General features: G+C 46.9%; 1 protein-coding gene across 5 annotated transcripts in view; it reads left to right on the forward strand.

The window, feature by feature from the left end:
- Positions 1-12,454, forward strand: part of IRF2 (interferon regulatory factor 2) — an 87,455-nt gene that overhangs the window by 16,743 nt on the left and 58,258 nt on the right. Inside the window, exon 1 of one of the 5 annotated variants that reach the window (XM_047091074.1) lies at positions 8,562-8,589. The exons of the other annotated variants lie outside the window; for them this stretch is intronic. The gene's annotated coding sequence lies outside the window, so the exon portion shown is untranslated. Of the gene's footprint in view, positions 1-8,561; positions 8,590-12,454 lie in introns of those variants that run through there. 5 annotated transcript variants of the gene reach the window in all.

Genomic DNA, 12,454 nt, shown 5'->3' on the forward strand with positions numbered 1-12,454 from the left:
TTCTTCCTCTTGTCTGGAATGTTCTTCCTTTCTTTTCACCTGAGGATCTCTGATCTCTCCAAGCCCAGTTCAGATGGCCCCTCTTCTTTGAAGTCTCCCAGAGTTAGCTCTTCTGGGTTTTTCCCACTAAAACACCCCCGGAATGCCCTCCACAAAAAAGTCACCTTTATAAAACTCAGGGGCACATTCTTGTGAAGCTAATGAGATGGCGTTGAGGGTGGGGGAGTCTGTTGCAGAGAGCGAACCAGGAGCCGGTGGTGTTGAATGCTGCTGTTGAGTTGTCATGGGATGGAAGACATCCTGAAGTGCCCCGTCGAAAGTTCCACCGTCATCAGTTTGTTTCCCTAGAGTCACCTTCAGGACGAGATGCCTCATTTTGGAGTTGGTTGCTTATGTGCCTGAGTCCATCACTGCTGTGTCAACTCTGAGGATGGAGATCATGCCCTCATCACCTTTGTATCACCCCCTGGTGATTGCGCTTGGCACATAGGGCTTTTTAGAGTACTGGCTTGGTAAGATTTTTTTTTTTTAATGTTTATTTATTTATTTTTTTGAAGAGAGAGAGAGAGAGAGAGAGAGAGAGAGAGAGACAGACAGAGCAGGGAGGGGCAGAGAGAGAGGGAGACAGAGAATCCCAAGCAGGGTTCCCACTGTCAGCACAGAGCCCGATGCAGGGCTTGAACCCACGAACCGTGAGATAATCACCTGAGCTGGATCCAAGAGTCAGCTGCTTACCTGGCTGAGCCACCCAGGTGCCCCTAAATGTTATTTACTTTTTGAGAGAGAGGGACAGTGAGAGCAGGGAAGGGACAGAGAGAGACAGGGAGACAAGAGGATCCGCAGTGGGCTTTGCATTGACAGCAGAGAGTCCGACGTGGGGCTTAAACTCATGACGTGAGCTGAAGTCGGACGCTCAACTGACTGAGCCACCCAGGTGCTCCAATAAAATTATTTTATTAAAAAAATTTTTTTTACATTTATTTATTTTTGAGAGACAGCATGAGACAAAGTGAGAGTGGGGGAGAGGCAGAGAGAGGGAGACGCAACCTGAAGCAGGCTCTGAGCCGTCAGCACGGAGCCCGATGCGGGGCTCGAACCCATAGACCGTGAGATCATGACCGGAGCCGAAGTCGGATGCTCAACCGACTCAGCCACCCAGGCGCCCCAGGATTTTTTAAATGAAAAGTTGAGTAAATATATTTCAAAAGTTTGTTAACATACTGAGCTCGATTTATCTGGAAAATGTCACGAACGTAGCAAAATTATTCTTCTTTATGTCGCATGCTTTTCGCAATCAGTTTTCCCCCTACTTACTTACCACTTATTCATAGTAAGTTTTTTCCATCACATCACATAGTTCATATCATCTGCTTTTTCCTCCCCAACCCGTGCCAACCGTGGGTTCTCCGGGAGGGATTTTTCCACTTTCTTATCCCTGGTTTGCAACCTTCTCGCGAGCTTCCCTGGTATGATCTGGAATTGGCCCCTGAACTCAGAGGGCAGAGACAGATGAGGGAGGAGGTAGGTGGCAGTTTTAATAAGCAAAGGGCACTTCCTGTGAGGCTTGTCTTGGCTGCAGCAAGATGATTAGATCCCTGCACCTGCCCTCCAGACCTTCGAAGTTTACATAGAGGCCTTAACTGGGTTCAGTCAGTATACCATGCAGGTGTTCTCACCATGACATCACCATCTCAAGGCTGTGTCCTTGGAGGAGCTTCTGGGAGCAGGAAAGGCAAGCAGAAGCCACATTCCAAGGACAGAGGAGAGGGCGAGGAGCCTCCTATTGGTGAGGTCCCGCTCACAGGTCAGCTGGCGGTCCCGTCTTTTCCATGACCTTCCCCAACACCGATCAATAAATAATTACTAATTACTGCATATTGTTATTTGCAAGGCACTGTGCTTGATACTTGTGAAGGTTTAAAGATGAATAAGATGAGATTCCTGCTCACAAGGACTTTATACAGGGATATGCCTGTTTTCAAGTTCGTGAAGCTGTGAGCTTTGGGAGGAGGTGGTGGGATATGAAGCCTGAAAGGTAGGACAGGCTGAGTTATGGCCCAGATTTTATTCTGTGGGCCTCATGGAGCCGCTGAAGGATTTTGTGCCAGGGGAGACAATGGTTCGGAAGATTAATCTGGCCGCCACTGTGCACGGTGGGGACCGTGCTAGTATCCCGGAAGATGGACCCTGGGTACTCCCCCACTCCTTTGTGAGAGAATCTGTCTTTGTCCACTCTACTGGATGGAGGCCTGGCTCCATGTTTGAAATTTTGCGGGGGGACGTCTTAGAGGAGGCCAAAGCAGTCATCCCATCTTCCTCCTCATCTAGCTCTTGCTCAGAGATGTCGCCACGTCGCCTTTAAGATCTCTATTTATAGATGAGGAACCCGAGATCTGGAGAAGTTAACAGGTTGTGAGTGGTGAGGTTCGGATCCACATGTGCTCGGCACCAAACCTAAGCTGCGGAGCTCATCCTGCTTCAGCAAGGAGAGGGAAGGCAACCAGTATGGCCCTGGGAGGGGTTGGCAGGAGGAGGGAATGGTGACCACACAGTGGGCACCAGATTCAGCTTCCGGTTCGACCCGGAACTTGTCCAGGAAGTGTTGTTTAGAAATATTTGAAGACCGTTCTGCAGCTGGTGGGGACATATTTGTTCTTGGCTCAGGGGTGTTTCTGTACTTAGACTGGGTAGCAGTTTTGGCTCGACGCTAATGGAATTCATTGGCCATCAGGATAACTTATCGATGGAAGCAAACTCATGAATGCTCCAGTGCCGGAGTTGGTTATGTGTTGGGTCTCCACCTGATTTGAACATAAAGAGCTGAATTGAATGGCTCTGTAATAATGATAATAATAGCAGATCGTCATCATCATCCCCATAGTAATACCTTTGTTGAGAGCTTACTGGCTGAGGGGACAACTCAAAGAAGATCTTCAAAGGAAAAGTGGCAGCAGGAAGGAGACTGTCCAGGCACAGCTTCAGGCACAGCCTGTGGATGTAGACCGAGGGAGGGAAGTATTTATTCTCAGCCAGGGGGAAAGATAGACAGTGCCCTTCAAAGTCAGCCGTTTTCAGAGCAAATCATTTCCAGGCAACTGTTTTTGGGGAAGGCGTTGATTTTCATCACAGTCTGCCAGTAATGGATTTGAAATCAGATGGCAGCAAACAGTTGTGTCATTTTATGCAGATAGGTTTTCTTAGAAGGTTCCAGTAGGCTGGTCCTTCTGAAAATCCCTGTTAACTTGCCTTTTCAGAGCTAAGCACCGAAAGCACGGCCCTCTCTTCCTTCCTCCCGCCCCTTTCCCTTTGTCTTTGCTGTATCCACAGTGTGTCAAAACACACCCATTGTTGGTCTGCTGAGTGAAGAGGACTTGAGTGGTAACAGCCATTCAGGGAGGGGCGCCTGGGTGGCTCTGTCAGGTTGAGCATGTGACTCTTTATGTTGGCTTGGGTCATGATTCCAGAGTCCTGGGATTCTGTCCTTCGAGTCCGGGCTCTGTGTGTCACCAGCACAGAGCCCGCTTGGGATTCTCTCTCTCTCTCTCTCTCTCTCTCTCTCTCTCCCCTCTCTCTGCCCCTCCCCTCCCCTCCCCTCCCCTCCCCTCCCCTCCCCTCCCCTCCCCCTCAAAATAAATAAATAAACTTAAAAAAAAAAAAAAGAAAAAACAGTTCAGGGAATTCAGGTCCTGCCTGACTCCCTGCCCTGCTCCTTCTCCCCGAGCTAGTGTGTGTGTCTCATTTACCCACTTTGTTGTTCACACTTTTCTCACGTGCACTGTCTTATTAAATGTCTCTCCTACATTCCTGGCATCCCTTGAGGACTACGCGATGCCTTTTTTTGGGCTGGCCTAAATGGGTGGCTTCACGGCCACCAATGTATCCATGGAAAGAGAGGCAGTCTTAAGCGAACTCTTAAGTCCCGAAAGGAGACGCTGTGCCTTTCCGAGTGCTACTCCTGTTCTGCAAAGGCAGTGCTCAGAGGACATGCTGATTAAGGGAAAATTAGGGTCGCTTGTTTTCCTGTTTTCCATATGGAAAGAAGGTTTGAACATGCAGTACGAGCCGGAGTCCATATGCTTTGAAATCTGTCCATGATTCTCGCTTTGCTGAATTGCAGAATTGGATGCCATCTAGGTACTGGCGTCCGGACCCAAACACGACCAGTAGTCACAGCGTGATTTCTGCCCTTTTAGGTCCGTATCACCTTCTATGAGTTCTTCTGGAAAATACTCAAAAAAGGTGATGGATTTAAAACTGTTCTTAGATTTTCATAATTCAGATGTATCTGGGAAATAATTTATCTGCACACAGCCTTTTTTTTTTTTTACAAGAAAGAATATTATCTTTGTATTTGCAACAGATTTCATGATTATTACAGTTTTTTTTTTTTTTTTAAGACTACACGTCTCACACATGATTGTTTAAATTGCTTGGGAAACATTCCTAGAAGCGACGTGGCTGGGTCAAAGGATGCCACTTAAAATTTTTGATACCTATAGCCAAGCTGCTGTCTGGAAATTTTATACCTTTTTATACCATAACCCATGTGAGCTATAAAGAGTTATTCTAGATGTTTTACGTGTTTCTTCACCTACTCCTTGCAAAGGAGAGAACAGATAGGGTCAGCTACCTGTCCGTCACGCAGCTATTGAATGATTGAGCTAGGATTTGGAACCCAGCATCTCAGCCAGACTCCACATTGCACACTGTTGCCTTTTGTGCTCTGTTACTTCCACAGCAGCCGGTGTGAGAAAATTAACAACGTGATGCTGTGATGAGCCCCTTCCTTCGATGAATCCCTAGGTATGGATATAATCTCTTGAACCCTCGTTCTTGATGCATTAGAAAGGATAGGTGCAGAATGATTTGGTCTGTACATTCTTTTTATTTTTTAAGTTTACTTATTTATTTTGAGAGAAAGCAAGCATGGTAGGGAAGAGAGAGAGAGAGAGAGAGAGAGAGAGAAAGAGAGAGAGAGAGAAGAGAGAGGGAATCCCAAGTAGGCTCCGCACTGTCAGCGCAGAGCCCGGTGTGGGGCTCCAACTCTCCAACTCTGAGGTCGTGACCTGAGCCAAAACCAAGAGTTGGACGCTTAACCGACTGAGCCACCCAGGTGCCTAATGGTCTGTACGTTCCTAAGGAAACTGTATAGTTCAGTGGTCACTTTCCTCAGTTCTCCCCTGCCTCATTCTGCAGGCTAAAAAAGGCTGGAGGCGGGATTAAACCTCCTACCCTTGTAACCTCATTGTCCCCTTGCCTCCTGCCATCATGAGGTTGCCAACATCACCAGAGGGATGGGGTCGGATGGAGGCGAAGGTTTTACAAAGTTCGGTCTAGGGACTCCAGGTTTAAAACCCATGTTTATCTTTGCTGGCGGACCTGGTGGGATAGATCACACCCCCTCCCCCCAAAGTGTTGTCATCATTGCAGCCCTGGGGTCATACAGGGTCAGAAGACTTCCTCATTTAGAAAAAGCCCCAGACAGCTCACTTATCTTGTTCCATCCTTGCTTGTGGGTGATTTGTATTCTTCATTGCACCTCCCTCAGAGCAAAGAGCAAATGAAACAGAAAGTGTTGGGAAATGCGACAACTGTGGCTGTGTGCTTCCTTTCTGATCTGCAGCCCCCAGGGTGACTTTAACGCTCACGTTCCTGAAATGTTCCTGACTTGTGGAAGCAGCTGTCAGAACCAGCGCCGTATCCAAGTGAAGCTTGGACACCAGCTTTCTAGCATTTATGTCTGAGGGCCCAAAGGGCACGCATAGATGAGCACTGTCCACTCAAGGTTGAAGCCTACTTGCGGACACTCGGTTCTCATGATAGTGGAGCTGTGATGGGGAATCAGCTCGGGCCAGGGCGAAGCCATAGCTTCTTCTTCCTCAAATGGTAATGATTAGAGTGCCTACCTCATAGGGTTACTGTGAGAGTTAATGAGATCATGTGTATAAAGCATAGACTTTAATAGCAGGTGCATCACGGGTGCTCTATGGATATCCCTACCACCATCGTGATCTGAAAAATCAGAAGAGTGGTTTTTTTTGGAGGCCAAAAAAATGCCTCCAAAAATGCATATATTTATGCACAATTCAAGTCAGTAAATGTAAACACTGATATAAGTGCTTTGGCCCTTATGGGGGGAAGGTCTCTGGGAGGTCTTCACCTTGACCGTTGTTAGCCTTACTGTGTTTGCTTTCTTCACATGTGCCCACGGATCTGTGAACTGAATTTCTGCCCACATTCCACAGACCCCGAGCAACCCAGTGTGTATTGTACTTCTCACATTGCAATGATATCTGTGCTTTCATTCAAAATGGTTTTAAGTGATTTTTAAAAATGGTGCAGGTAAACTTTCCAGACAATTCTTTGAGTCAGTTTGCATTTGTGCCACTGTAGGTATTTAGTCCTTGTGTTTCCCAAGATGGTGGCCACAGAGCAGTAGGGCTTCTGTGAAATGGGAGAATGGTTCGTGTACCCACTCATACTCCACTCAAAACGAAACAAATAAATAAATAAACAAAAACAAAATAAATAAACTTGCTCTAACTTGGTACTCATAAAATTATTTTTGGTAATAAATTTAATTTTGGAAATGAAATGTTTAAAATGCTATAGGAGAAGGAACAATGTCATTACTGTTGTCATTGTAAAGGAACCCTAGGGAGGATGTTTGAAAGAAATTTAAAAAAAAAATTTTTTTTTAACGTTTTATTTATTTTTGAGACAGAGACAGAGCATGAACGGGGGAGGGGCAGAGAGAGAGGAAGACACAGAATCGGAAGCAGGCTCCAGGCTCTGAGCCATCAGCCCAGAGCCCGACGTGGGGCTCGAACTCACGGCCCGCGAGATTGTGACCTGAGCTGAAGTCGGACGCTTAACCGACTGAGCCACCCAGGTGCCCAAAAGAAATTTTTAAAAAATGTTTATTTATTTATTTTGAGAGAGAGAGAGAGAGAGAGAGAGAGCAAGTGTGGGACAGGTAGAGAAAGGGGAGGCAGAGAATCTGAAGCTCCACACTGTCAGCACAGAGCCTGACGCGGGGCCTGAACTCTGGAACCGTGAGATCAGGATCTGAGCTGACGTCAGATGCTGAACCAACTGAGCCACCCAGGCACCCCTGAGAGAAATTTGAATCTCTATTTAAGGCTTTTCTTATTTTATAAATAAATATTTTATACATTAGATCGGAAAAGGAGAAACATATCCATATTGCTAGGTAGATGTAGCATAAAGGCAATAATAATTTTTAAGTGGTTACTTAAGATTTCAAATGTTATAAAAATATCCTACTTTCATGCAAAGGAAGTTTGCATTAAACTTTTCGATTTCAGGACAAAAATATGCTATTATTCACTAATTTAAGTAGAGTGTGTGCCAGATTAATTTATAACGTAAGTACAGTTTAAGGAAGAAGATGCTGATTTCCTTGTGTGACGTGGGAACGCTAATATATTCCAAGGATAGAAATAACTTGAAATTAATTACAGAGCCCGCATCCCTCATTTGCAATCCCCAAAAACCCTGAAAACTGAAAGTTTTTGTCATGACTCATTTGGCAGGATGGTCTGCCCTGAATTGGCACAGAGCTATTCGTAGCTTTCACTAATCCCAATCAGTGTGAATGTTCACGTTTTACTGCAGAATATTACTGTGTGGATTAAGGGGTTCTCTAGATATTGCTGGGGGTGTTCTTGTTCTATACGGTATATGCACCATATTTCTGATATCCCCATACTGCTGAGTTCTGAAACCTATCTGGTCTAAGGATTTTGAATAAAAGAGCAGCTATCTCCTATAAGCGGAACAGCCCCACATCCTGGTTTTCCTAGGGGCAGTTCCTCTTTACATCTGGTTAGAGGCAAGGTATGACTATTTATAAGGCCCCGTTCACACTTCGAAGCGTTCCATTTTGGGGGCACCTGGGTAGCTCAGTTGGTTAAGCATCCCACTCCTGGTTTCAGCTCAGGTCATGACCTCATGGTTTGTGAGTCCAAGCCCCGCGTCAGGCTCTGCGTGATGGGTGTGGTGCCTGCTTGGAACTTCTCCCTCTCTCTCTGCCCCTCCCTTGCTAGCGCCTTCTCTCAAAAGAAATAGAACTTAAAAAAAAAAGAAGAGAGCGAGAATTGTTCCATTTTGGACAATCCATGATTTGGTCGCCATCCTGACCGTCTGTGAGTTCTTGGTAATGAGCAGTTTGGTGCTGATGGACGTCAGTAAGTTTCCAGTGAGTTCTCCTGTATACGGCTTTAAAATAAACGAGGTTCTAGGTTATATCTAGACCACCCTAAGGTGACTTGAAACATTGTTGATAAGAAATCAAAAAGGTATTTTATTTTAAAGGTATTTATTTATTTTATTATTATTATTTTTTTAATTTCTTTTTTTAACATTTATTTATTTTTGAGACAGAGAGAGACAGAGCATGAACAGGGGAGGGGCAGAGAGAAAGGGAGACACAGAATCTGAAACAGGCTCCAGGCTCTGAGCTGTCAGCACAGAGCCCGATGCGGGGCTCGAACTCACGGACCGTGAGATCATGACCCGAGCCGAAGTCGGACGCTTAACCGACCAAGCCACCCAGGCGCCCCAAAGGTATTTATTTTAAAAGGGTCTATCTTACAGCTTTCTTAGATGCGATTCCCCACAGCCTTTATATGCATCTTTTTATGATGGCAAATCATTGTTTCCTGGTCGTAATTGCTTGTGTACAGCCTTCTTTTACTAGTTCGCGAGTGCCTCTCTGTTCCCCCTTTCATCATCGCTGATGCCCAGCATCTGCAGTATATTGGTGGTTTCTTTATCGAGCCTCGGCCTTTGCCATACCCAAGGACCTGGGTACAGAGTGGTGAGCGGGCAGATAGGGTCTCGGGCCTCGTGGAGATTCTCGTCAAGTCGGGCAGACAGATTCGGGGGCCTGGCCTGACCTTCAGAGACTAAGGGAGGCTTGTTGAGGAAGTGGTCTCGGAGCTAAGACGGGACGCGTGTGAGGTTACTCAGTGAAAGGGGACGGTCTTGCTCTTGAGACCAGGAAGGAGGCCCGGGGGACAGACCCGCCACTGGAGGTGCTGGGAGTAAGGACAATGGAGGGAGATGACACCAGAGCCGGGCCTGTGGAACAAGGGGCTCTGAACGGATCGTATCTGTGCTTTTACAGGGGTGTTCTGGCTGCAGGGTAGCTACCAGATTGGGGTTGGAGGGCGGGGCCGAGCTCACAGAGCTGCTCGGTCCTGACTGTGCTGAAGGAAGGAATTGTTCCCGACCTACCGGTCATGGCACTTTCTATCCCCACAGTGTTCGAGTTACTCTCCTGGAGAATAGTAAATATGCGCTCTGCTCGGTACTCTGGGGCCAAAGTAGTTAGTGAAATGTTCCGCCAAGTTCGAGCAAGTAGAACTGAAGGTTATTCAGGCTTCCGAATTCTGCAAGATGAGGAAAAATTGCAAATGAGAAACAGGAAGCAAAACCCTTACTCATGGTGGGTGTTTCTCGAGCCAAGTGCCTGACAGACTGAGGGAGGGGGGAGCCGTCCTCACAGCAGGGATGAAGCCCGGCTGGGAATGCCAGCTTTGGGGGCCACCGGGTGACAACCAAGAGCTGGCCTGAAGTGTCCTCCAGAGAACGTGGTGGTGTGGGGCCTCTGAATGCCGCGTATCTGAAAAAAGGCAGTGGGCGCTTCTGACTGCTTTGCTTGGCCGCTAACTTCACCCAACGGGTGAGGCAGTGTCTCTGGGAAACCACCCTCGTGTTTCCAAGTTGAGAGAACTGATAACTGCTGTTAAATATTAGCACAAAGATTAGGAGGCATATGTTTCATGCTGAACGCTGAGAGCCTTCTCTCACATGTGCACACTGGCCCTTGGTCGCTTCTGGTTTTCCAGACAACCTGCAATTTAAATGAGTTATGGACCATCATCCCTCGTCTTCCCCAGGAAATGAAGCTTCCAGGCTTCTCGTTAAGATCATTGTTGCCTCATTGCGTAACGTGACTGATGTGTGTAGTTAATCCTGTCGTGGTGCCTGGATTGAAAAAACAAAAAACAAAAAACCACAAAAAACAAAACTCCAGCAGTTTCATTGAAGCACCAGAGAGGGAATTTTCTAGAATTTGTTGTATTTGCAGAAAAGTGCCGTGTTTGCTGCTGTTTCCCCCTCTGGACTGTAAATCACTTATGTACTTTGCTCTGGTCTTTCTGGCCGAGGCTTTTTCCTTGCAGCTCATTTCAGACTTGCACTAACGTTGCAAGAACACTACAGAGAACTGCTTTTCTGAACCTTTGGAGAGTAACTTGCCAGCAGGACGTCCCGTCACTCCCGAATGCTTGAGCGTATCTTCCTGCAAACAAGGGTCCTCTCTAACATGAATGACCGCAGCGCCCCTGTTCGAATCAGGCCGTTACCCTTAGCGCCACCTGATCCACAGACCCCATCCGGGTTGGCCAGTGATCTTAACAGTGACCCCATGGCACAGGGATCCGATTCAGGCTCAGGGGTCATGTCTCCTTAATCTTCCCGTAACGTCTGTGATCTTGACATTTTTGACAGTTACGAGCCTGTTATCGTATAGATAACCCATCAGGTGGGGCTTGGTGACAGTTCACTCGCGGTCAGATTTAGGCTACGGAGTTTATGCAGGAATATCACAGACGTGGTGCTCTTTCCTCATCGCGTCCTCTCCGGTGGTGAGTGACTGTGCTGTGTTCCTTTCTTCGTGATGTTCATTCAACCATTTGGCCGAGGAGGTATTTGTCAGGCTTCTCTTTGGTTATTCTTTTTTTCCTTTGTGGTAGATATTTTGTGGGATGTCCTTCGAGACCGTGTAAGGGTCCCATTTCTCACCAGCCTTTTAACTCACTGGTTTTAGCATCCACTGATGTTTCCTGGCAGCAGAATTACTTCTCTGATAGCTGCTGCATGGTGATTTTTAGTTCCATACTCTTTCCACACTTACTACCTGCCCTGCTGCTTTGTAGAAAAGCTTCCTCCTCTCTATTTTTCATTGATTCCTATTTTATCCAATGGACTGTAACACGCTTTTGTCATTGTTTTGACATTCAGATTGTCTCCGATTGGCCGGTGGGAGCCTTCATGTGGATTGTCCTGTTCTCTTGATGTTCTCGGTGTTCTTTGGACACGTCCTTACTTTCTGACCCCCCCAAGATGGTTCCGTCTCGTCTTCTGCTTTCCCTGCCCTAGACCTGCAATCAGCCATGTTTCCAAGAAGCCCTGATTCCTTTTAGTGGAGAGTGGTATTTAGAAACCACGATTTGGGTGTTATGTGTGCTTATCACCAGTGGTGTATTGCTGCCCCCAGACCCACGTAGTGGGCAGGGTTAGGGAATAGTGTACTACGTGTACATACACATATTTGTATGTACGTGTATATATGTACACACACATATTTTTACATCTATATTTATTTCTGTGTTTATTGAGATATATGAACTCAGTCCTTATTCTATTCCAACACCCAAGATTATCCTAGATTTCTTTCTCTGTTTGAACTTCCTTCTCCAAAAGTGAGAAACCTGGCTTCCATTTCCCCTGCTGTATTAATCAATTTACTCAGTTGCCTGCGTGTATCTAATCTCACATCCCTTCGGCCGCCCCACTGCAATGAAGTTGCCCTCCCCATCTCATTCCTTAGGCTTCTGTGCTCCCAGACAAGACTGCTGTCCCTGGACAGGAGCCCACTCACCCCACTTGGGCCCTGACACCCCACTCTGGGCTGCTGTCCCCCACTGTCCCCGTGTCTATCCTCATTGCCCCACCTGGCCAGCACCTCCTTCCACCCAAGGGGACACCCTCTTTATGCCAGTAGTCCTCACTAGCATGCCTCTGTTCCGCTCTCCTAATGTCTTCAGATCATTGGGACCATAACAAAGTACCACAGGCTGGGTGGCTTATACAACAGAAACGTATTGTCTCCCGGTTCTGGAGGCTGGAAGTCTGAAATCAGGGTGTTGGCAGAGTTGGTTCCTTCCGGGGGCTCTAAGGGAGAATCTGCTCCATGCTTCTTTCCTCGCTTTGGTGGTGGCTGGGAGTCCTTGGCGTTCTTTGGCTTGTAGACCCATCGCATCGCCCCCATCCCTGTCTCTGTCTTCATCTGGCCTCCTCCTCTGTGTGTGTCTGTGTCCAGATTTCCCTCTTCTTGTAAGGACACCAGTCCTCTTGGATTTAGGGCCCATCCTAATCTAGTATCACCTTGCTATAACTTGATTATATCTGTCAAGACCCTATTTCCAAATAAGGTTACATTCACAGGTTCTGGGTGGATGTGAATTTGGGGGGAAACCCCATTCAACACAGTACATCTGCTTTACTCCATTCCACCTAATGGACTTTTGGACTCAATCATTCATGGAGTGGGGGAGGAGGGAGGGAGGATAGAAGGAACCTCTGTAGCTTTGAGAAGTTCATTATTGCCATATTCTACTTCTTCTCAAATCCAAAACTAGAG

Source organism: Lynx rufus, unplaced genomic scaffold (genome assembly GCF_022079265.1).
Source record: "Lynx rufus isolate CCGP_SWC_20201006 ecotype Redwood Valley unplaced genomic scaffold, mLynRuf1.p SCAF_3, whole genome shotgun sequence".
Taxonomy (NCBI): domain Eukaryota; kingdom Metazoa; phylum Chordata; class Mammalia; order Carnivora; family Felidae; genus Lynx; species Lynx rufus.